Source organism: Callospermophilus lateralis, chromosome 11 (assembly GCF_048772815.1).
Source record: "Callospermophilus lateralis isolate mCalLat2 chromosome 11, mCalLat2.hap1, whole genome shotgun sequence".
Taxonomy (NCBI): domain Eukaryota; kingdom Metazoa; phylum Chordata; class Mammalia; order Rodentia; family Sciuridae; genus Callospermophilus; species Callospermophilus lateralis.
Genome location: NC_135315.1, coordinates 84,751,736 through 84,774,671, shown reverse-complemented (window position 1 = coordinate 84,774,671; position 22,936 = coordinate 84,751,736). Strand labels below are relative to the sequence as shown.

Below are 22,936 nucleotides of genomic sequence, written 5' to 3'. Positions count from 1 at the left end.
GGAGTCAGCAAAATTTTGGCCTGAGCGAAGCCAGGGTCTTAGAGACTCATATCTCAGCTACCTCTTGAATTGCCTGGGACACATGCACTCGGGATAATGGTGTTAGGAATTCAAGAGTTGTACCTGTTCCTGAATGTTGATAAGGACAAAAGATTTTGGAAGCCCAACCCTTTAGTCAAGAAAGGGAGAGGTTCAGGTACATCCCAGAACAAAACAAAACTCTCCAGAATTTTTTAAAAAGCTCACAATACTGAGTTAATTTGCTTGTTTGCCAGTGAATGTACCTCATGAATGAAATTCACTGTTTGGTTAACTGGAAGTGACAAGGAATTTGCTTCAAACTGTTTATACTAAGTAATGATTTATAACTCCCTCTGGATGGAAGATAAATGAATTCATAATATATGAATAGTTGGTCAAATTGTTTCATTGGTCAGAAGGTAGTAACTAGTTTGATCCAGTGACATTGTCACATACCAGGTGAGTCAAGGTTTTGTGTCCTTTCTCAGCATGGGATCTCCACTTGCTGAATGTTCACGGCTGTTGTCCAAATTCACCTGGTTGGAAAAAGTTTTAGTGAAACCCAGCACTCAGCTTTGACCTCTCCTAGTCATTTGTAGCTGAGAGTGAAAACTTTTCCTTTTATTGGTGTGGTAATATACTTTTTACCATGTGGATTTTTTTGGGGGGAAATACCCAGTTTAACTCAGAGAAGAGTAGAACAAAGAATATATGTTTACAGGGAAAAAATGATGATGTTTACTAAATAATATATTAATGTCAATATGTGCTAATATAGGACTCTTAACAGGTAAAAAAATATCACAGGTTGATTGAAAAGAACTTGGGTTTTTGAGAAGGGAAGTTGTAGTTTTGCATTACAATTTAGCCTTCTAGCTGGACACATTCATCTCAGTCTTACTTTTTTTTCATGTAAATAGGGACAATATCAGTCTCATGAGTTAGTGGGAAGATTGCATGAGGTGACATACTTAAACCAGCTCCCTCTGGCAACCACCTGCTCTTAATGTAATGAGGAATGAAAAACTAAGAACTTCACTCCCCACAACCCAATCCCCTGTAGCCATCCCTCCACACCCTCCTGCTCCCTCTTCTCCTTCCAAACATGGCCCTTCTGTGCTCTCTCCACTGTATGTATATCTCTTTTTATTTGTCCCCTGATATTGAAATACCATTTGCAGATCTAAAGATGACCTTTATGCATATTCTTCATTAATAAACTATACATTGTAACTTCAATGCAATGTTCATTTTTATAATAGATTCTGAATGCTTAGTGTTGAAAATGGGCAGTTAAATGCAACTGTGAAGGAGTTTTAGATTTGGAAACATCAGAGAAGCAACCTTGTATGGCCATATCCTGTGACATCCTCTCTATACAGGGCACTAAGTGGCCTCCAGCAGAATCCTAAATTTAATTGACTAGCAAAGACCTGCCTTGATAGGGTTCAGAACATCTTGGGGGACATTTGGTACTCAGTGACCAGGCTAGATGGCCTGTCATTTTTTTGTGTGTGTGTTTGGTGGGAGAAAAGAGTCAAGATGTGAAGACTCCAGGAGGCAGAGGAATTCATGGGATTATAAACAAGCACATAGAATAAAGTGAAACTAGGTTCCCTTTGTATCAAAAGAACTACTTGCCATTGAGAATTTATCTCAATGAATATAGGAGACTTCTGAATTACTGGCCCCCAGGCCTGAGGGCACTGCCAATCTGCTCCACCATCCTCTTACCAGAGCTAGTTTAAAGCTTCCTCTAACGAAGATGGAAGAATTTTTCTAGAGAACTGACCGAAGGCTACAGCATAAAGTGACCTAGACTGACCGCTAAGTTGTTTTGCAACTTCTCTGGGCAGGTGTGTGAGAGTCTAACACTGGTTACTGTGTGTTTGGAAAAAGGGCCATCCGGGAGATATGTGGGCAGTGGAAATCTTAAAGAGATGAGGGAGTCTGCCACGTGACCAGGATGGGATGGGATAACTACATTGCAACATTAACAAAAGATGATCCTCAGATCCCACTGTACTGGAATAGCAAGGCTTAATTGTCTCTCAGAGGACATGTCCATCATTGACTCTGTATAGACAGGACCCAGGCCGACCACCTGGCTGATCACCTGGAAAGTACATCCTCTTCCCAGACCCGCCCATGGGAGGAATGAGTACTTACATGCAGCTTCCTCAGCCTGGAGTTGAGCTCATCCCTTTTGCTCACACAGTGTCCCCTGAATAATCATATGGCTTTTGATTCATGGCAAGGACACTTGGAAAATGTGTGAGAAAAGGCAAAATTGAGGGGGAGGGTGGGGCATTACTGCTTTGGTCTGTTCTTCTAGTCAGTGAACGTGTAGTTGCCTCCTTCTTCTCAATGTCCAGAGACAACCTGAGAATTCCACAGGATTAATGGATCTGGCACGGATTCCCGGAGGAGCCCTGAGTGCTGTGCGGGTTGTCATTGCATCAGGCTAGGCTCTGGCTTCTCCTGATCTAGAGATCTAAGAGCTAAGAAGTCAAGCTGTCTGCTTCCCTCACCAGTACACGTGGTAGGTCAAGAATGGGTTCACTGTAATTAACATGTTCTGCAAGGCCAGCATGCGAGCACTGAACATGCACTCTCTGCTTGGTGGCCCCTTCTCCGTAGAAAGAGGGGCTCTTCTAACTTCTATGCTTTTCCTGCTGTCTGAAAGAGGTTTCATATTTCTAAACATAATCTGACTGTGCAATGCAGGCAATCTTTTCAAGTTTCTCCAGGAATCCAATGGTTTATTGTTAACCCCCCCTCTGCTGATCTCTTTCCTCTACTTTATGTGTACTAAGCACATTCTGTATATAACACATGCTTCTTCATGCTGAGGCTTGGGGTGACACGGATGAAGACCCATGACTGTGAGTGGCCCTCTTAAGCCCATGGGAATAGGTGGAAAAGATGTTTCAAGGTACCTTTTTGAGATGTGAATTTGCATTTTGTTACTATTTTTTCTTCCTTTGTAATCAGGCACTTGATCAAGCCTTAGCGTTCTTTAGCTTCTGGATACTTTGCAGGGCAGAAGGTGGCTTGCAGTCAAAGACTCTTCTTGTCTTTCCTAAAAGTATAAATGGTACTAAAGGTTTTGGAGGAGAGGAGGGAGAGGAGTCACTTTGAAATGATGGAGTAAGCAGGTAAGTGTCCCACCTGTGGAGGGTCTGTGATGAGAACCCAGGCAGCTGTTGGCAGCATCCCAAGGAGGGGCAGAACCACACAGAGGCTGGCTTAGTTTCCCTTTTCCAAGTGCCAGTCTTGCCTTCCTCCCTCTCTGCCCCCATCATGCTTTCTGGAGCACCTGCTGTGGACAGCACTCGGAAGTACAGATGCCACAGGGAGTTAGTGGTGAATCTGACCCTGCTGGCACCACAGTCCCAGGGGGGAAATAATTATAAGGTAGTGTGCTACTTCCCAAGATAGAAATATGACCAAGGTAACGGGGGAAGGTGGAGAAAGAGATGTCAGTCCCAGAATACTAGTTACCTTTCTTTCTTCAGTCAGTTCTTTCTTAATTTCCATGGTCTGCTTCACTCCTGAGCCCTCATCTCCACCATCCTCTGGCCCTTTGTTCTTCGGATGAGATTTCTAGTTTCTGTGTTTTTGTGTCTTTGATACCCAGAGGAATTTGTCACGGGTTTGTTTTTGTCCTCTGCTTTTCTATAAATTTTATAAATGTAGGCAACAAAGGAATTTATTAAACAGTATATGAGTAGCTCATAGATTCAGTAGAAGTGAAAACACAGACTTGGAAAATGGCTAGGCAGAAGTCAGGTTCCCACTTTAACCCTAGTGCAGCCCTGTTATAAATCATGTCTTGACTCGTTCTGCAATGGAATCTCTCCTGGAAAAGTCCTGAGCAGAAGCATCAAATTGCCCAGTGGATGGATGCTCACACTCCAGTCTCTAGAGGGCAGAAGTGGATTCTTGTCTCCAGTAGTGAGGAATGGGGTCCTGCAGCCACAGAACCCACACAAACGGGGAGTTGTTTGGATGCTGAATGTAGAAACAAACAATTCCCCTCCAGCTGTCATTTGCCTGCATTTTATCAGGAAGTCAAAATTCATCCCAATTTAACAACTACAATTCTCATCTTCTGCCTTGTTTGCATCCTATCTTTCGAGGGGCATTCAGGGTCTTCCTCTTGGATGCTTCAGGCCTCACCCAAAACTCAAGGTACAAAATGGAGATTTGCTTCCTCTGATCCCCCACAATTCTGACCCTTGGGCTTCTGGAATCTTCCAGGAATCTCCCACCCTTAGCAGGGAGCCCAGGAAACTCCAGACTAATCATGGCCGTTCTGTTTGAGAAACAAGGTTTCCATTCACTACAAATGCCTGTCAAACTTTTCTGGGCCATCTCTTCAAGTTTCCCTTTTCCCTAAAACAACATGCCTTCCTGTTTTTGAGCCATTTTCTCCTGGTTGTTGCCTGTAACAATCACCTGTCCCTTCATCACTAGCATGGAACTTCTTCCTGGCATCTGCACTTATTCTGTGGACATGACATCTGGGATATAAGGGAAACAGCCTTCTACTCTCTGCTTCTCTTCAGATTTGGCTGCACTGTCAGAAATGGGTTCTGTGGGGGTGGGGGGTGTGGAATAAGAGAACTGGAAAGACACAGGTCAGTTAGAGTGGTGGCAACTGAATGGCAGGTTCCTGATGCAAGCTAGCCTGCATCCTGACCTCTTTATCTTATGTTTCTGCAACACAGAAGCCTTTGCCAACATGGCTTTGCACAGGTCATGCCACAGCTAAAGCCAGTAGTCTGAGTGGTCTCTCAGTCTGCTGGAGAGATGCTCTGCAAACATGTGTTGAGCTGCACCTGTGGTGGACACTTACTCCCTCATTTGGGCACTTGATGGTCATGCCTTTCTGACCTATTTTTTTTCAAACTTGATGGTGTAATATAAAATTATTCTAAAGAGTCAGTATGGAGGTGTTATGGTTTGGATGTGGGTGTCCTCCAAAAGCTCACATGTGAGACAATTCAAAAAGGTTTGGAGGAGAAATGATTCGGTTACAGCCTTTATCTAATCAATGAATTAATCCCTGATGGGATTAAGTGGGTGGTGACTGGAGGCAGGTGGGGTGTGGCTGGGGGAAGTGGTTCTTTGGGGGCATAGCTATGGGGTATATATTTTGTATCTGGAAATTGGAGACTCTCTCTCTTTCTGCCTTCTGATGACCATGTGAGCTGTTTCTCTTTGCCAACTCTTCAGCCATGATGTTCTGCCTCACCTTTAGCCCTGAGAAATGGACCTGGCTATGTATGGATTGAGACCTCTGAAACCGTAAGACTCCAGATAAAAGTTTTCCTCCTCTACAATTGTTCTGGTTGGGTCCTTAAATCACAGCAGCAAAAAAGCTGACTAAAACCAAGAGGTTTCTCAAAAAACTAAAAATCAAACCACCATATGATCCAACTATTTCCCTTCTTGGTGTATACCCAGAAGAATCAAAGTCAGCCTATTTCAGAGACACCTGCATACCTCTGTTTATCACAGCACAATGCAAAATAGCCAGGTTATGAAATCAGCTTAGATATGCATTGACAGATGAATGGATGAAGAAAATGTGGTTCTCTCTCTCTCTCTCTCTCTCTCTCTCTCTCTCTCTCTCTCTCTCACACACACACACACACACACACACACACACATGTATGGAGTTCTATTCTGCCATAAAAAAAATTAAATTGTGTCATTTGCAGGAGAATGGATGGAACTGGGGAACATAACAGCATGTTAATCTAACTATGTCAGACACAGAAAAGTATCATGCTTTTCTCTTATATGTGGAAGCTAGAGAGGGGAAAAAAGAGAAAAGGGGATATCATGATAGTAGAAGGAAAAAAACATTAATGTAGAGGAAGGGGAGCTAGGGGAGGTAGAAGAGAGGGAAAGGGGAGGCATTGGGGAGTAGTGGTGATCACATTATGTTATATGCATGTGTGGACGGGCCACGGTGAAGCCCACTGTTCTAGTTCATAGGAGTTAAGAGTATCCCCAGGGCTCTCATATTGCCCCCCTACCCCCACCCTGGCTTGCAGCTCACCTTAACTTTCCTTCCTGTAAGCAAAGGGTCAGGAGTGTGGACTTTAAATAAAGTGGCTGCCTCCACAATGACAGCTTTTCCTATTATTAAGAGTATTATAAAATTTTCTTTGTCTTATTTTTTATACACTGATAGGGTTTTATGTCTTTTCTCACCTTGAAATTTTCTTTGTAGATTTTAATTTCAAAGGTGAAGAGGGAGTCCTCAATTTCCTTGATTCTTTGACCCCTCAGTTACAAGACAGTTGTAGTAAATCACCAGAGGCTCAGAGGTGAGAAAGTACCATTTGTTCTGGGGGGATTTGACATTGTAAATTTATCCTCATACTTATAAGTATGTTAAAACACCAAAAAAAAATCCATGACTTCTGTTTCTGACCTTGAGCAAGGAATAGCATTGCCCTATGAAGTCTGTGGGCGAATGCCCAGTGTCACTGCTCCCTGGGTTCAGGCAGTACAGCTCTGCTCTTCCTGTTCAAATCAGGAGACTATTGGTGCAACCACAATCTTGGTGCAAAAGCTGCATAACTATGGGAACTTACCCTGCATGCTTCCCACCTACTTAACGACTATGGCACACCGGAATCTAGACTCGCACACTAAGATAAGCTGAGAAACATCTCCTTTGTTCTGTAAGTCAGCCTCTTACAAACTCTCTAGGTTGTGTCTTTCTAGGCTGCCAAGAAATTCATCATGTCATTCCAAGGCTTCTCCAAGATTCTGGGCCTTACAGAGAAGGTAACACACACTCTTCTCTCCTCTGTCCTTAGAGCACATCACAGAGAGTCGACTCTGTCTACACATCCCTGGATGCTGAGAGCTCTCTGCTGGAGTGAATGCAATTTTTGGTAGGAGGGCTCAGTGGCCCTATGTCTGTAGAATGGACACAGTCCTCTCTGAGGTCTTGCTTCTCCTTCCACTGACAGCCCATGGACAGATAAAGTCCCTTCCTGATCTCTGCCTCTTCAGTGCACTTCACTGACCCCCTCAAACTTGTTCTTAGACTGAATCATTAACAACCAAAATTTGTTTCTCTTTCTTTGAGAATACAGAGGACAAAGCTCAGAAAGGGGGAGAATATTTGCATCTCATCCTTCCAGTTAGCCAAAGAAAATAGAGAAGGCTAATGCTAGGAGTCTCTGCTGTACAATGTGTCAAAATGCATTCTAATGTCATGCATAATGAATTAGAACAAATTAAAAACTTAAAAAAAAGAACAGGAAATGAAGGGGAGTGAGTTAGATGAATGAGATAACAGTCTAGGAAATAAGCCATGGCCTAGCATTGGGGATGAAAAAGGACAAAAAAAGTTGAATAATCTGGTCCCTGCCTTACAAGAGGAACTGGATCTCTCTGTACATTTAATATGAGAACATTAATGAAGTGAGGCAGACCTTCATCACAGTTTTGCTTGGAAATAGGAACATTGGTATACTTAGAAAAAGAGTTGGTTTTGAGCACTGGATATAAGCAGTGGAATATCCTAATGGAGTAGCCACTTTAAAATTCTCTTCCTTGCAAATTTGCCATGTGGTAAAAAGACGTAGTTGAGTTTGGAAGAGGGTATATAATTTGCATAATTTTAATTAATCAGGGCAGCTAATATTGTCTGTGATGCTACAAGTTGAATGGATGAATGATTATGCACTATTGCTATTTAGAAAATTGCAATACTTGGTCAATCTGGAAGAATAATTTGTGAAGGTGTTCATCTGTATTTTAGTATCATTTTTGTAAACAAATTAAAGAGCGGAAAATATTAGTGCTTTGTGGACAACTCAGCCCTCTTACCCAGGAACAACACTGCTTCTTCTTAGCAAGCAGAAATTTAAATTTGAGACTGGGGGTTGTGGGGGAGTTTTTCCTGATCCAGAACAAAGACAAGAGGAATTTGTGCTCTTAAATTTCTGAATCATGGCAGCAGAAGAAAGGTGTAGGGCTCTGAAGAGGTTGACTGGGCCACATCTGGAGGGTAGCTCATGTGCTGTAAGGAAAGGAGTGAGGCCCCCACCTGTTTGCTTCTTGGATGTGAATGTGCACAGTGTGTGTGATCTGTGAACATCAAAGACCTGTGGCCCATTGATACATTATTTCCTACTTGGTTAATAGGACTGAGATGACATATTGACACTGGAGTCAGGGTAGAAGGTGAACTCTGAGATCTGTGGCCTGGAGACTTATCACAAAGGACCTCTAGGCCCAGGTTGAGCAGGATGGAATGGTGGCACCTGTGTCTGAATGGATTGCCGATGTCTCCTCAGCAGATTGAACTGAAGACCCTCATGCCTCACACACTACCAAGTCTGACTTTCTCAACATGCTCGTTTGTGAGAGTGCAGAATCAGATTTAATTTGATTCAGGTGTTATTACAGATAGAGGACTCAATCTTTGAAGAAGCTCCACTAGAGGCTGCAAAGAGCATATCCATGAAATAGCAAAGGTCTGGTTGTGAGTTCTGTGGATATCACCAATTGCTGATGTGGCTGTGGAAGGGGCTGGAGCTTTTCACTAGAACTTTTTGGAATGATGGCAATGTTCTACAGCTGTGCTGTCCAATACACTAGCCGCTATCGGTATGTGACTGCGTAAATTTATATTTTAATTAAATACAATTTTAGACCTTAATCACACCAGCCACATTTCCTATGCTTGCTAGACACATATGGCTAGTGGCTTCCCTGTTGAAAAGTTCTGGAATCCCAGGAATCTTGTGCAGAGGTGATCTCTCTAGTTGTAAACTTGGGAAATAGTATTTAATTTTTGTGTGAACTACGATTGACTAGAAATGTCTTCTTGAAGCACAGTGTTGGAGAGGACTTGCACTAATGTTTGGATACACTGGGGAGAATGTTGTGATCTGCGCCCTTGTGAATGTCGGAATGGGGTAGTGATGGGCTTGAAATCTGTTTACCACTTCCTATGTTAAACTTTTCTTCATATTGGAGAATCTGTGTGTGTTGAGCAACCTTTTGGATCGCTCAGTTCCTGTGCGTCCCTGTCCCCCATCTGCTTGGACCAGCGTCTCCAGCAGGCCTCTGTTTCCACGCTCCATTAGGGCTGGGAATAGTAAGAAGCCCTGTGCCCCCCACCTCCACCACACCCAGTCAGACACTTGAGCCAAGGCAAGTGCCTGCTCTGCTCTCCCTTGTGGGATCTTTGGAAAAGACTCGGGGAGACAGAAGCTGGGCCAGCAAGCTTTGGTTAGAAGGAAAGGGAATCAACAGGGAAGGGGAGAATCGCTTTTTCTTTCCTTGCTTCCCTGTCCATTTTCCCTACTGACCACAATGGTAGCATCTGAAGTCGAATGTGCCACAGACTGTCATCTTCCTTTATTTTCTTGTATCTACCCATGTGATAGTTTGTCTACTTTTGCTAGATCTTGATTTTGGGAAGGATTAAATACATTGACCTCTTCCTACTAGCACTACTTTAATTTGCTTAAGGGCTTATTTGGGATAAAAGAGAGGTCCATAGGGTAGTTTCTGTTTTACTCCTCACATTATGTGTAAGTCTGTCTTTGTCCACAGTGTACATGAACGTCTCTTCCAGGACTGTGTCTTTGTATGAGGGTATCCAATAAACTAACAAAAGCTATCAGACAAGGTGTGATTTATTGAACTGGGGTACTCTGGGAGTTGGAAGGAAGCTTGTGTTCTGCTCTCTGATTTTACCATCTTCACTGGGTTGGGATGTGAACCCAATTCTGGTTGGACTGTCACTAGCTACCCTAAAGCAGCTTTCAACCCTGGCGCCCTGATGATGACCCTTGTATCAACTCTCTATTTTCTCAGAACTTCACCATTAGGATGCTCTTCCCAGGGTTTTCCTATGATGAGCCTCCTGAACTTGGTTGCAAATATGGACACAACTTATTTCCACTGTTTTACATGGTGGACATGAAAGTGGAGCATGTACGCTTGACTTTAGTAGAGTTTGTCTGCCACCTGGTGGAAGAAGTTCTGCTCTTTTTCAATGTTGAACAAACATATTTAGACTCATGTCAACTGTATGTTCAATGCCTGAGGACACTGGAAAATAGTTCAGTTGCCATAAGGTAATTCAAAGTCCATACCTGTGTTTGTGATAGGACATGCATACAGTCCTGCTTTTTGCAAATATGCTGCTCATTAGGGAAAGATCTGAGCACCAGATTAAATGTCCTTTGGTGTTCCTCCCAGCTCTGAGATTGTGTAAGTTTATACTTAACTCTTGAGGACAATTTTGAGGCCAGAATTATTAAGATCCTTATTGTCAATTGGAGCTAGAGTAGAATCCTACCAATACCAGCATAGCTATGAGATCTAGAAACCTACTCTTACATTGGATCCTTTGGGCAAATTTCACACAAGAAGGAATCCTCATCTCTCTTTATCAGAAGACAGCCCTGTAATTGATAAGCATGAGAAGAAGTAGAAAGGTACAATTTGATAATATAAAGTACCCAATAGATTTTCCTTAAGTCAATTTCTTCCTTATCAGTACCTAAAAGAACCACAAGAAAGAAGGTAAATGAGCTATTTGCTTTGGGTTATAGAACCATTTAGTCTAGGAAAGACATCTTGATATGGTACAGTGATTAATAGGTTAATATAGAGAATCAAATTTATTCCCCTTTCCAGATTTCCTTAGCCCCCCTTTTCTGGGCCAGGGCTTCACAGTCTGTTTCCTCCATGGAGAGGCCCAACAGTTTCACCCTCACCCACGCCCACTGTGCACTTGTCTTCCGCAGGGTGAAGGCTGGCTTCTGTGGGTACCAAGGTCAGGTGCAGCACCAGCATCACTTCATCTTCCACTGTGACAGTTCCATCAAGGCCATGGTGGTGCCTGCTTTTCCCCAGCAGTGGCCAAGGGAGAGTGTGATGACACTCCCAGGGCTCAGCCTCCTCAGGGGGTGTCTAGAAGATTCCACTTACTAAGGACAGCCCTAGTTCAAGTACAAGGGGAAGGGACTGAGTCACAGACAGAGGTACTAGCTTGTGCAAGGGACTTGAGAGCACAAATCGAGTTTAGAAAACCATAGGTGCCAGGGTGGCTGGAGTGCAGAGAGCAGGTGGGAGAGGACAGATGTTGCAGGGCTTCCTAGGATGATCCTGGACCTCAGCCTGAGTGCAGGGATGATTCCTTCAGGTGGAGCAAAGCAAGCATCGATGCATTTAGCAAGATCTGACCACAGACTGGAGGGAGTCAAATAAGGAGATGATGGTTAGAGTGGAGGCTGGAGGTGATGGGGACACTAGAGTGGTGACAGCAGACTGCAGTCAGGTGACCAGTGATCCTGTTTTGGCTCTGACTTTTGTTGAGTCATTTAAGCCATCTGAAGATTCACTTTCTCATCCGTAAGGTGGAGTTAAAACTACCCAATTTACATTCTTATATAAGATCTGGTGAACGCAATTGCTAAACAGTTGGTGCTTTACAAATGCTATCTGGGTGTGAATGTGTGAGGAAGGAGCGCCCTCCCCTGAGTCAGCAGCTTTCCTGCCAGGGTAACTGCAGTGTCCTTTCTGAGCCCCTTGCTTGAGCATATTACTGAACGCAGGTGATCTCCCTGGAAATCAGGAGGCTTACCACTTAAATCCATCCACTGGGTTAAGGGCGGAGCCCTAATTGTGAACACCAAATGGCTGGCAGGCCAGGAGGAACAGCAGTGTCGAGATGCGCCAGCTGGCATGGGTCACACGCTGTGCCGTGCACGTATGAAAACACAGATAAAGAGTGTAATTAGCAATAGGGGAGTGACAGTATGTTCATCCAGTGAAAACAGGTTATGGATTTGAAATGCAATGTGAACTTCATCATTTGGGTGAGGTGATTTCATAGATGACTAATTTAGCAATCCTATTTTAAAGGGTGCTAATTAAAATTTGCTGGAGGTTATCAATTTACTGCCAGAACTGTAGAAAAATGGGCATGGTTGGATTTCAGTCCAACTAATTATTGAGTAAAGCCTAAGACTTGATTACCATGTCAGGGGAACATTTTAGTTGGGGATATTTTGGAACTTTTTTTTTTAATTTAGAAGAGGAATTATTGAGACATTAGAATATCATAGAATCTTATTTGATTTATTTTGTTCATCATTAATCATATCCAGTGTCATTAGAGAAAATTCATTTTTACATTTGGTGCAGGAAGCCTGGGGTCTGGCTTGTAGCAAAGGCCCTAGGTAGAAGGGTGAGTGGGTGTGTTTGCAGAATAGCAAGGAGGCAGGGAGTTTGAACGGAGTGGGCAGGGTGAGAATGAAAGGTCCGGAGATCTGAGGCATTTTCCTTCATTGTAAAGACTTGGGTGAGGCAGGAGTGTCTCAAGGATTTGTGAACAAGTAGAAGGATGGGATTGCCATCAATGGAGATGGAGCAGGCATTAGGGAGAAGAACAGAAGTCCCGTGTTGGACTGAAAAGTCTATATCAATATCCTCCTGGAGGGATCAAGGAGGTAAGTACTAGGTGAGATCACAGAGGGAGCGAGCAGACACAGTGAACAAGGGAAGGATGGTTCTTGGCCTGAGAATGTCCTACAAAGAAAGGCTGGAGGAAAAGACGAGGAACCAAGAAAGGATTTGGAGGAGCAGCCAGTGGGTCAGGAGCGTGTGGTGCTGATTATATTAAATACTGACCTGATGGGTCATGTCCAGTGAGGACTGAGGCTTGAGCACCAGCTTTAGCAATGTGGATATTGTCAAGGGTGTCCTTAAAGATGGTAGCTCTGGTGAAGAAGTGAGGCCGAGGACTCACTTGAGGGGGTTTAAGAGAACCGGAAGAAGAAGATTGGAACTAGAATGCACTTGGACAACTGTTTGAAGGAGCTTAGTTACTGCAAAAGGAGAATAAAGAATTCAGGTGGTAGTGGGGTCAACAGAAGAACTTAAGATAGTATTCTTTTTCAATCCCAATGAGAATGATCCAGGGAAAAGGCAAACCATGATGTAGGAAACAGAGGGTCGGACTGCAGGGTGACCTTGAGTGGCTCAGAAGGGAACTAGGGGGACTGTGTTCAAGTGCAGGGGAAGAAAGGTCACATGCCAGTGGGTGGGTCTGCGTGGGGCATCTGTGGAGTTCTCTTTTGATTGCTATGATTTTCTCAGGGAATCAGGAAGCTAGATTATCTAAAGAACTGGAGAAGAAGGAGAGCTGTACACTGCTGAGCATCACTGATGGCCCACTTACAGGAAGGCATGCATGTGTGTTCATATGTCATTTTGAGTTAGGCCAGTCTTCATGGCTGCCATGTTTATCTCCAGGAATTTTCAGGTGCAGGGGAGGCAGAGTTGATTTAAACAGGGCTTTGGCTTTGCCCAGTGAGCACAAGAGGGTCTAGGGTACAAATGGGTGTGATTAAAAGGACTTATGTGGAATTTCAGGAGATGCTCAATGATGTTGACTGTTGAATGAATAAGTGATTCAATGACAAGCTGAAACTTAATAGAAAACAAAATAATATATGTTTGGGAATATTAAAACAAATTCTCTCAGGGCCTGAGAAACTTAAGAGTAAGTTAGACAGAGGGGTCTCTGTGCTTCCAGATGCACTGTGAGGGCTCAGTCTGCCCATTTCTCTGTACAGAATCTTCCTTGACTGTTCTGTATGCTTCTGGTTCCTAGTGGCTTTGAGAATCCTAGAGTATCAGTCTCTAGGCCTATCTCCGTGACCCTCTGGGCCTATCTCCGTGACTCTTCTTGTCAGTTTGCATGAATGTCTTTGACATCTTAGAAAATACTTTTATTTAAATGAGATTCATTTTTTCTTACATAGAAAGTTTAATTAAGTATTTTATATGTACATATTTTGAAATATAAGATTTAATTTATAATCATAGGTGGGATTTATTCCTTCGTAAAAATTATAGAAAAAAGAAGATAGAAGTATAAAGAGGGGGAAAAAAGCCCCTATAATTTCATTGCTCAAAGTTAATCTTGATAAAAATTTAAATGTATATTTCTCCTAATTTGGCTAATATTTACATAATCATGATCACAATGTTGTTATGCACTCCTCTTTGTGCCCTTAACATTATCCTTTTTTTTATAGACTCTCCACAAGCTTCCTTTTTTACTGTCTAGAAGGCCACCTTCTAAATGTCTGTTGACTTTTGAAATATTTTCAAGGTCATGCTAATAAGAACTCTGAGCGCTTTAGAAAGGTCTACGTCAAAGTTCCTCCCTCTTCTCTGTCTCCTTCACCCACAGTGAAGGTCTTACTTTTTCACTTTTTGCAGTCTTCCTGGTCTGCACCATCACGCTCCTCTTCCCTTTTTCTTTTCTTCTCTCCATCTCTCTTCTTCCTGCCCATTTCTCTCCTTTGTTTCTCATATGGTTAATTATCTTGCAGCCCTGGGAGGGCATTGCTAAAACCTAGCGTCTGCCTTCCCGCAAGCACTCACCTTGGTGTTTCAGAATCATACCAGTTTGGAATATCCCACTTAACTGTCATTTCTGCTTTATTGAAAGTCAACTCATTGTTATAATGAAATGGGACAGTGCTAGTCAGTGTCCTGACCGGGACAGTGGAACTCTGGTGGAAAAGGGAAACTCATTTTCATCCATAGTCTTTCACCTGCATTCTTTCATAAACTAAAACTTCACCAGCCATAAATCTCCCACCTGGAAAGCTGACTAGCAGATTAAATAGCAGTAAATTTTTAAGAGGCTGTAAGAATACATTTGTAAAACTCAAAAGTTAGGATCGCTTCATATGGTTTTAGCTGAACAGCACAAACCAAGAGGTAGCATGTCTGTGGATCCTTTAATTCAAACTTCATATTGGTTTAAACCTTGGATTTCCTGAGGTGACTCTACACAGATTCTTGGAGAGTAACCGAGAAGTCAGATCCCAAGTGCTTGTCTGGGATTGGATTGAGCACTTCTATTGCCAAGAAGCTTGCCCTGTCCAGAAGGAGAGAGTCCCTTCTGTGATTGCTGGAAGATTCTCTACCACTAGAAGAACTGCTTCCTGTAGTCTCCAGAAAGCTTCTGCCATATGGAATCTTTCAAAGGCTAGAATATGAGTAAGTAGAAACTTTAGTGAGGCCTCTGTAATGCCCAGTTCTCTGTATCAATCTGTCTCCTTTGATTCTAACATTATTTACCTTGATTTTCGTGCTGTGGAGCCTCAGATTTACAAATTACATATCTACCCTGGAAAGGCTGAGGCTCACAGCAACTTGCAGGAAGCTATGAGTCCCTGACTGACACCATTTTTCTCTTTGTGTAAAACTTACTTTATTCCTAACCAGATCTCTATCCTACCTCCAGCTGACCTTAAAAAGAATCTCTTGGCTTCTTCATGCTTTAATTTGTGACTTTTCTTCAGGAATCTTATTGTTCAATGACACTGCACCCAAAATGACCTTGTTGCTCAATTCCTTGCAATGGAATTGAATAAAAACTTAAGAGTAAAAGGTCAATGTTGGGGTTTGTGTGTGCAGAGTTTAGCTCCCTCAGGCCTGACATGTTGCAGAGCTGTGGCTGTGATTTAGGTCAGCTGAGGCAAACCTCAGTTAGGAGGCACTGGGTTTGATTCTCAGCACTCTATATAAACAAATAAAATAAGGAACTAAACATCAACAACTAAAAAATATATATTAAAACAAAAACCCTCAGCCTTAGAAGTCATGTCTTGCCAGGCCCCTGTCCTCACCGGGACACATCACAAGGTTATGGAGCAAGAAGTCAGTGCCCCTTTTGGAAAACCCAGTCTGCCACACAAGGGAATCACCACCATGACCCTGTGCAGCCCAGGACCCTCCCTTCCTACTCATAGTGGAGGCCCAACGCCCCCAGGAAGATCCTTTAGAGGTCAAGTTCATATTCAAGAGGCCATGAAGGGACAGTAGAGGGACAAGGGAAGAATCTCAGAGAGATACAGCTGGACAGCAGGCACAGCCTGTGACAAAGCTGGTGCTCGTGCACTCTTGCTAGAGACTGTTTGCACAGGCCCCTCAGTCCTCAGGGGCTCTTCTTCAGCAGGAGGGGGCACTCAGGCAGAGCAGAGGTGAGAAGAGGCAGTATCCTCTCTGTTCAGCTGGGTGGCCAGACCTGGGGAAGGAACAGGGCTGCAGCTGGTGAGAATCTAGTGCTCACTGTGTGCTGGGCACCCTCAGTGTGTTCTGGGGATAAGATCTCATTTGTCTTTCCCAAGAACTCTAGGGTAAAAAGAGAAACCAAAGGTTCAAAGGGCAGGAACCTTGTGGGGAGAGGTAGGGAACACAGAGAAACCAGGGAGAACCTTGCTCTCAGTCTTCTGCTTCACTCTGGGTCCCTTTATGCCTGATTTCTTTCTTCCCAAGGTGAGGCCCAGATCACAGGGACAGGCTCAGGCCCTCAGAGGAAATTCCCTGCAGGAGAAGGGGTACTGTGGACACTGGGGGTACTTTCCAGATTGACATCCAAGCAGAGGGTGCATCCCATGTAGACTTCAGGGGTTACAGGCAGACTCTCCCCGCACCCTTCCTCAGTGCCCTGTGAGAACAGGAGGACTCTCTGCTCAGTGCTGGGTTCCAGAGGGCTTCCCCAAGGTGAAGCCAGGGCTGTGCTTCCTCTAGACTAGGGCCAGACTAGGGTTGACCTCAGAGGGGCAGCTTCAGATGGGGCCCCAAGGACTGGCTCTCCAGACCTCTCCCTGGGCCAGAAGCCCCCAGGACCCTGCTGGCCCTACCTAACACTTCCAGTCTTCTCTTGGCCCCCGTGACCCTTAGGATTCTGGGGATGCCAATCCCTCCACCTGGACCTTGCAGAGCTTCCTTCCCGTGAAGAATCCATCCTGTAGGCTTCAGGACCACCCAGAGGAAGGAGAGGCTTCTCTGCCACAGCCTACCCCTCACTTTCTGTCTCTCCAAAAGTGTGTTTGCTTTTTGTTGGTGTGTGGCAGGCCTCCTCCACTGAACTAGGAGCACCAGGAGAGTCTCCAGCCCTCGGGGCTCCAGGACCTCAGGAAACCTCCACCATGGATGCAGGACGTCTGTCAGGCCATGTATGCTGGGGACCCTGAGTGCTAACAGAAAAGCAGTGCCCATGGTGTGACTCAAAATGAAAACAACAGCAAGCAACAGACAGAAACTTTTTAACAATTGCCCTCAGAAGAAAGGCCCATCACCATTACATCCTTATACCTGGCTTGTGTCATCACCCTGTGACACTGCCAGTCTACCCACATCAGATTGCCCTATGGTGTCACCCAATGCCACCAACTGCCTGCCGAGCTCAGCCAGTCACCTCTCTCCAGCCCAGTGACTGGCGTTGGTTCTTTCGTCCCAGCAAAGCTCGGTTCACGTCCCTAGAGGCCCAGGCCTGCACTACATGCTGCACACGTGCAGCCTGAACAAATTTGGAGACTGAGGGGCTTGTGAAATTTCCTTTCAGACGTACTGCACCGCCGCGACAGACCGCATCCCCCGTGCACTCCGGCTTCCACGCGGCGGGTAGGTGAGCCCACAGCCTGAGCACCCCTCCTGGCTCGCGCGGGGAACCTGCCAGATCAGGGCGTCGCGGTCCCACTGTCCGGGCTGGCGGAGCAGGCGCCGCAGCGAGTGAGTGACAGCTGGGGAGGCGGGGTTGCACGCCAGCGGAGCTGAGCTGGAGAGGCGCTTTGCCCATTGGCCAACGCTAGTGTGGGAAAGGACGCCTAGCCGGGTTCACAGGCCCCTAGGCGGTGCGGCCTTATATAGCCGGGCTTTTGGCCGGAACCCGCCAGAGGGCGCAAACGTTCTGCCCGGCACCAGAGCGCGTGCTGCGGGATGCCGGCTGACACCCCAGAGAAGCCGAGCGCCTCGCCGTTGGCAGGAGCGCAGGCCAGCAGCGCCAGCCCGACCCCAGATAAACCCCGCAGCGCGGCAGAGCACCGTAAGGTGGGTTCCCGCCAGCGTGGGGGGTTCGGTGGTTGGCGGAGGGGCGGCCGAACACGGGACTCAGGGGCTGCCCGACCCGCAGTCCTCCAAGCCCATCATGGAGAAGCGGCGCATCAACCAGAGCCTTGCTCAGCTCAAGACCCTCATCCTGGACGCGGTCAGGAAGGATGTAAGTCGGGCGGAGAAGGGGGAATCCAAGGACTGAGGCTAACAGAATGGGACATGGCTGAGTTACAGACCACCACCCTGTCCCTGCCCACAGAGCTCCGGTCATTCGAAGCTGGAGAAGGCCGACATCCTGGAGATGACGGTGATGATACATCTGCAAAACCTGCGTCGCTTTCAGGTGACAGGTGAGGCGCGGGTGGCAGAGGCTAGGGGGCGGGAGGCGCACAGGGCCACCGCCCTAGACACAACAGCTGGTCTCTGGTGCTCCCGCAGCCGCACTCAGCTCGGACCCTGCTGTCCTGGGCAAGTATCGCGCAGGCTTCAATGAGTGCCTGGCCGAGGTGACCCGCTTCCTGGCTGGCTGCGAGGGTGTCCCAGCCAAAGTTCGCTCTCGCTTACTCGGCCACCTGGCAGCCTGCCTGCTCCAGCTGGGGTCTTCTCGCCGCTCTGCCTCGCTGCCCGCCGCTGCAGACAAACCGGAGTCCGAGGTCTACGCTGGCCGCCCACCAAGGCGGTCGTTCGACGGCCCCTTTCCCCTGCTGCACCCAGGGGCCGTGTTCGCGCCTCTCCTGCCACCTAGGCTGACCCTGGCGCCTCCCACCGCCCCCAGGATGGGGTCTCAAGGCCGGAGCGGACCCTGGAGGCCGTGGCTACAATGAACTGCAGCGGGTCCTAGGGCCGCGGCCTTGGCCAAGACTGTAGCAGAGACTATTTATTTCCAGAGGCTTGGGGTGGTTTTGTTGTCTTTGTGAACAGCCTGGTTCAGGCCTGCAGAGCGCCCAAGTTGGTGGTCTCCTGGCGGCCCAGCAGCCGGCTCCGGGCAGACGCACCGGTTGATGCCTCTTTTCCGAGGCCCCACCTATTCGCAGACCCAGCCCTTTCGGAGACTGGGCCCTCTTTCGGCCGGCCCCGCAGCCGGGGCCTGCTATTGGGCCGCCCCTGCCTCTGGAGCTTTGAGATTGCTTTGGTCCATGGTAGGGCGGGCTTCCCGCTCGGCGACGCTGGGGTGGGAATGTGAAGCGTGCCCAGGAGGCGCAGGCAGGAAGGCTTCCCGGAATGTATCTCAGTACTGGAAGGCGGTCGCATGGCCTCCCTGGGCACGTTTTCTTTAAGGGTACTTAGCCCACCTTCTCCCCGGATCCTGGGAGGTAGAGATCTGCCTTTTCATGTCATTGTTTCCCCAGGAGTTGTCCTTCGCTGGGGTGAGGACTATCTTCTTCCTTTTAAGCTCAAGGTTCAGCACAAAGCCGCCCGCGTCCACCCAGGCCGACCCCCAGGCCTGCACTGGTAGGGGTCCCAACCGGGAAGGGTGTCTGGGAGAGGCTCGCAGATGGTAATCTGGACTCAGGAGACATTCCTTCCATGAATCCTGAGCACCTGCCTTTGGATGCAACTAAGGTCACCAAGCAGAAATGCCAGGCCACCCTGGGCACGCACCCAGTGCACCCCCTCAGCCACTGTCCTGCTACCCTCAGAGCTGCTGCTGGAGGCTCCAGGTGCTTGAGGGAGTGGTCCAGGCCACAAGCTGAGACCGCAGGGAGTCTTCCAGAGCCCTGTGCAAGGTGTACCCAGACCCGCTTCCCAGTGTGGCCGAATTCATCAGACACTTTCCTGGCACCTGCCTGGATGAGCCATCAGGGAGGTGAGTCCCTCTACCACAGGCTTATCTCGCCTCTTCCCACGGGTTCGCCTGGGTCCTCCTGGGCAGAACCATGGAACCTGGAAGAAGCCTCCAAGTCTCTACCAAGACAGTCACCCTACTCTCTGCCTCCCTGCCTCCCTGGGCTCCTGGGGGCTGGGGCAGTGCCCCTGAACAGCAGGTCACCTTGTGGGCCAGCTGCTGTACCCTTGGGTGTACGTACATGCAGGGACCCTGCTCCCTTTAGATCTGGGTGGAAGGAGAAGGTGGAGGCTGCCCTTGGCAGGAGGGCTGGAGGGATCTGCAGAGGGGTGACTGGAGGAGGGGAGATGTTGAGGGAGGGTAGGGCCCCTGCTGGGAATTGAGACTGGTGCGTGGGTAGGGGGGGCCACTTGCTCAGAGTTGGGTTCCAGACACACTGCAGGGAAAGGGGGACACTCTGCCTGGGTGGCCAAAAAGAAGAGGCCAACCAGGATGCCACCTGTGAGGTTGGGCTTCAGATGCCCCCTGTCCCCAGAAGCAGCAGCATCATCCACCCCTGCCCTTTACTTCTTGATTCCTGGATCTGTTATGGGCACTGTTGCCAAAGGAATCTCTGTGCTGGGGACCACTTAGCCCTCGGGGACTACTCTGGCTCCACAGGACCCTTACTCTCAGATGGGCAGACCCTCCTGATCTCTATTCCTTGAACTCAGTCCCCTCCCCAATTTTCTCCCCCCTCTCTATGTACCTCAGACCACTCCCCTGCTGCAGGCTTCTTCAGCTGTCTGGGTCCTGTGGGACTGTTCTCCCACCAGCCACACCTGTGTCCTTTCAAACGTAGCACCTCCTTAAAACAGTGGGCTCAACCTCAGCCCATGCTGAGCTGACCGATTGGTGTAAACAGTGTGCAGAATGGGAGTTGGGGTCTCTCTTGAGTCGATAGGGAGGTCCTAGGAAGCATAGCCTGGGCTGAAGCTGGGTCCCCAGCAGGGGACACTAAAGGGGTGGTTCTGGGTCTCCCAGGCTGCCCCCTTCTTGGCAACTGAGAGTGGCTGGGGCTCAGGAGCAGTGAGTCCCTTACCTCTAAGTCTCAGCCTTTCTACACACTAGCCAGGACACTGCTTGACCCTGTTTCCTACCACCACTGTGTGGGCTGAGGCAATATAGACCCTCATCAGGTGCTTTTCTGCAGGGCTGCCCTCATAGTGGGAGCAGCGCCCCCAAATGCAGGGTGTTCCCACTCTCAGGGGGCCTCTTCCTGTCCTCCCTACCCTTCTATATATTTCCTGTTTCTGAAGAGACCCTTGGGTCTTTTCTTGACCCTACCCCTCCCCCAGCTGTTCATGTCTTTGCTCTTGTCTTGCAGAGGCTTCCTGCTGAATACAGATGGAGTCCCCTTTTCTGGGTGGAGGGGCACTGGTCACGGCCCTCCCAGTTCATCTCCAACAGCCCCCCTTCCAACCCCGTGCCTGGATTGGACCAAGGGTCAATAAGTGCTCAATTCATGTGCACTGTCGGCAGGCTACCTGCCTGTGTGGTGGGTCTGACTGGGTCCTCTCCTGTGGCTTGGGGACTGAACAATGACAACAGATTATAGGTATTTGAAATCTGGAGAAGAACTTATCCCTATGGTGACAAAAGTCAGTGGCCAGGCCCATTAAACTCCATGTACTGGAAAACTGGTGCAGGGTCCGGGTTGGGGCTGCTTGGATTCCTGGCTTATGAGAGGTGAGGCCCGCTGTTCCCCTGCCCCCTCCTCCCATCACCTAGCATCCCTACTCCAAGGCTGTCTGTTTCCTACAGTCCTACCTGTGCCTGGATGCTCTCCCTCTGCTCCCTGGAACCCCTGGGCTACATCAAGGAAACTGGGACCCTGGCCTGGCAGCCTCCTGGGCACCTCCAATAGTCTCCTCCATGGGCCACATCCCATTGCACCAAGGATGGCCTATGCGACAGGAGGGCCCTGGAGAGGGGACGGGCTGTCAGTCAAGGCAAGGCTGCAGGCTCCTTCCTGTCTGCTCTGGGGAAGCCAGCTGCCCTTTCCATGGAGAGAGCAACATAATAGATGAATGATAGATGAAGTCTTCTCTTCTTGCTGGAGGGGCAGTGGGCAGCAGTGGCCTCCTGCCAATAGCAATGACAGTGGGTTTAGACATGGATCCCTTGATAGGACCACAAGCCCTGTGCCAGCACCTCAGCATGAACTCCTGTGCACAGAAGCTGTGAGACCATAGCATTTGTTGCTTTGAGCTACTAATTTTTAAAATATTTATTTTTTAGTGTAGTTGGGCCTTTATTTTATTTATTTATTGTTCTGTAGTGCTGAGGATGGAACCCAGGGCCTCACACGGTGCTGGGCAAGTGCTCTACCACTGAGCCACAACCCCAGCCCCAAGCTGCTAAATTTTTGTTATGCAGCAATAAGTAACAATATTGATAAATTCTATGTAATTTACTGAATACATGCAAGTAGCATTAGTAGTACAGATCCCAGGGGTTAGAAAACATGCCCAAGGGATTCCAGAGGCCATGGGAGTGAGGAAGAAGTTGCTGGGAGTGAAGTAGGAGCAGCCACTGTGGCCACTGTGATGTGCAGAACTCAGGTGGTGCTACCACCTACTCTCACCTGGCACAGATTTTCCAAGTGCCTGAACAGCCTGGTGGCCTCGCCCCTGCCAGCATTGGGGGTCCTGTCTGGCTGTAACCGAATGGGCATCCTGGATCAGGGCAGGTGAGGACTCAAAGTCCCCAGGTGAATGTGTGTGCACAGATATCAGTTGCTGTGATTACTGTGCCTACTACCCTAGGCAGACAACCTCTCAGGTGGTCCTACCACCCTTCTGCACAGACACACTTGAGCACACTGCCTTGCCCAAGTGGGATATGGGGGCCACAGTGACAGAAGCATTAAGACAAATGTCCAGGGCTGGGGTGTGGCTCAATGGTAGAGCACCTGCCTGGTATGCGTGATGCCCTGAGTTCGATCCTCAGCATTGCATACAAATAAAAAATAAATAAAAGATCCATTGACAACAACAAAAAAATATATTTTAAAAAAAACCACCTCCATGGTCACCTCAGAGATGTTGCTGACATCCTGCCTGGTCTCAGCACCCACCTGGTGGCTTCAGGCTCACCTGCCTGGCCCTACTGTGAGTAAAGGACCTGAGGCATGTGTGGATGGGTAGGAGAGTGTCAGGGTAGGACACT

General features: G+C 47.6%; 1 non-coding gene and 1 pseudogene across 2 annotated transcripts; both read left to right on the top strand.

The window, feature by feature from the left end:
• Positions 1–15,015: 15,015 nt before the first annotated feature.
• On the top strand, positions 15,016–22,377 carry LOC143388214 (transcription factor HES-4-like; annotated as a pseudogene). The gene is made up of 8 exons (XR_013155630.1): positions 15,016–15,099; positions 16,962–17,063; positions 17,453–17,619; positions 17,784–18,106; positions 18,200–18,290; positions 18,379–19,747; positions 21,093–21,454; positions 21,530–22,377. The product of XR_013155630.1 is annotated as a transcription factor HES-4-like (transcript).
• Positions 22,378–22,653: 276 nt separating this feature from the next.
• On the top strand, positions 22,654–22,725 carry Trnat-ggu (transfer RNA threonine (anticodon GGU)). Its single transcript has one exon. It is a non-coding gene; the product is annotated as a tRNA-Thr (tRNA).
• The last annotated feature ends 211 nt before the right edge of the window (positions 22,726–22,936 follow it).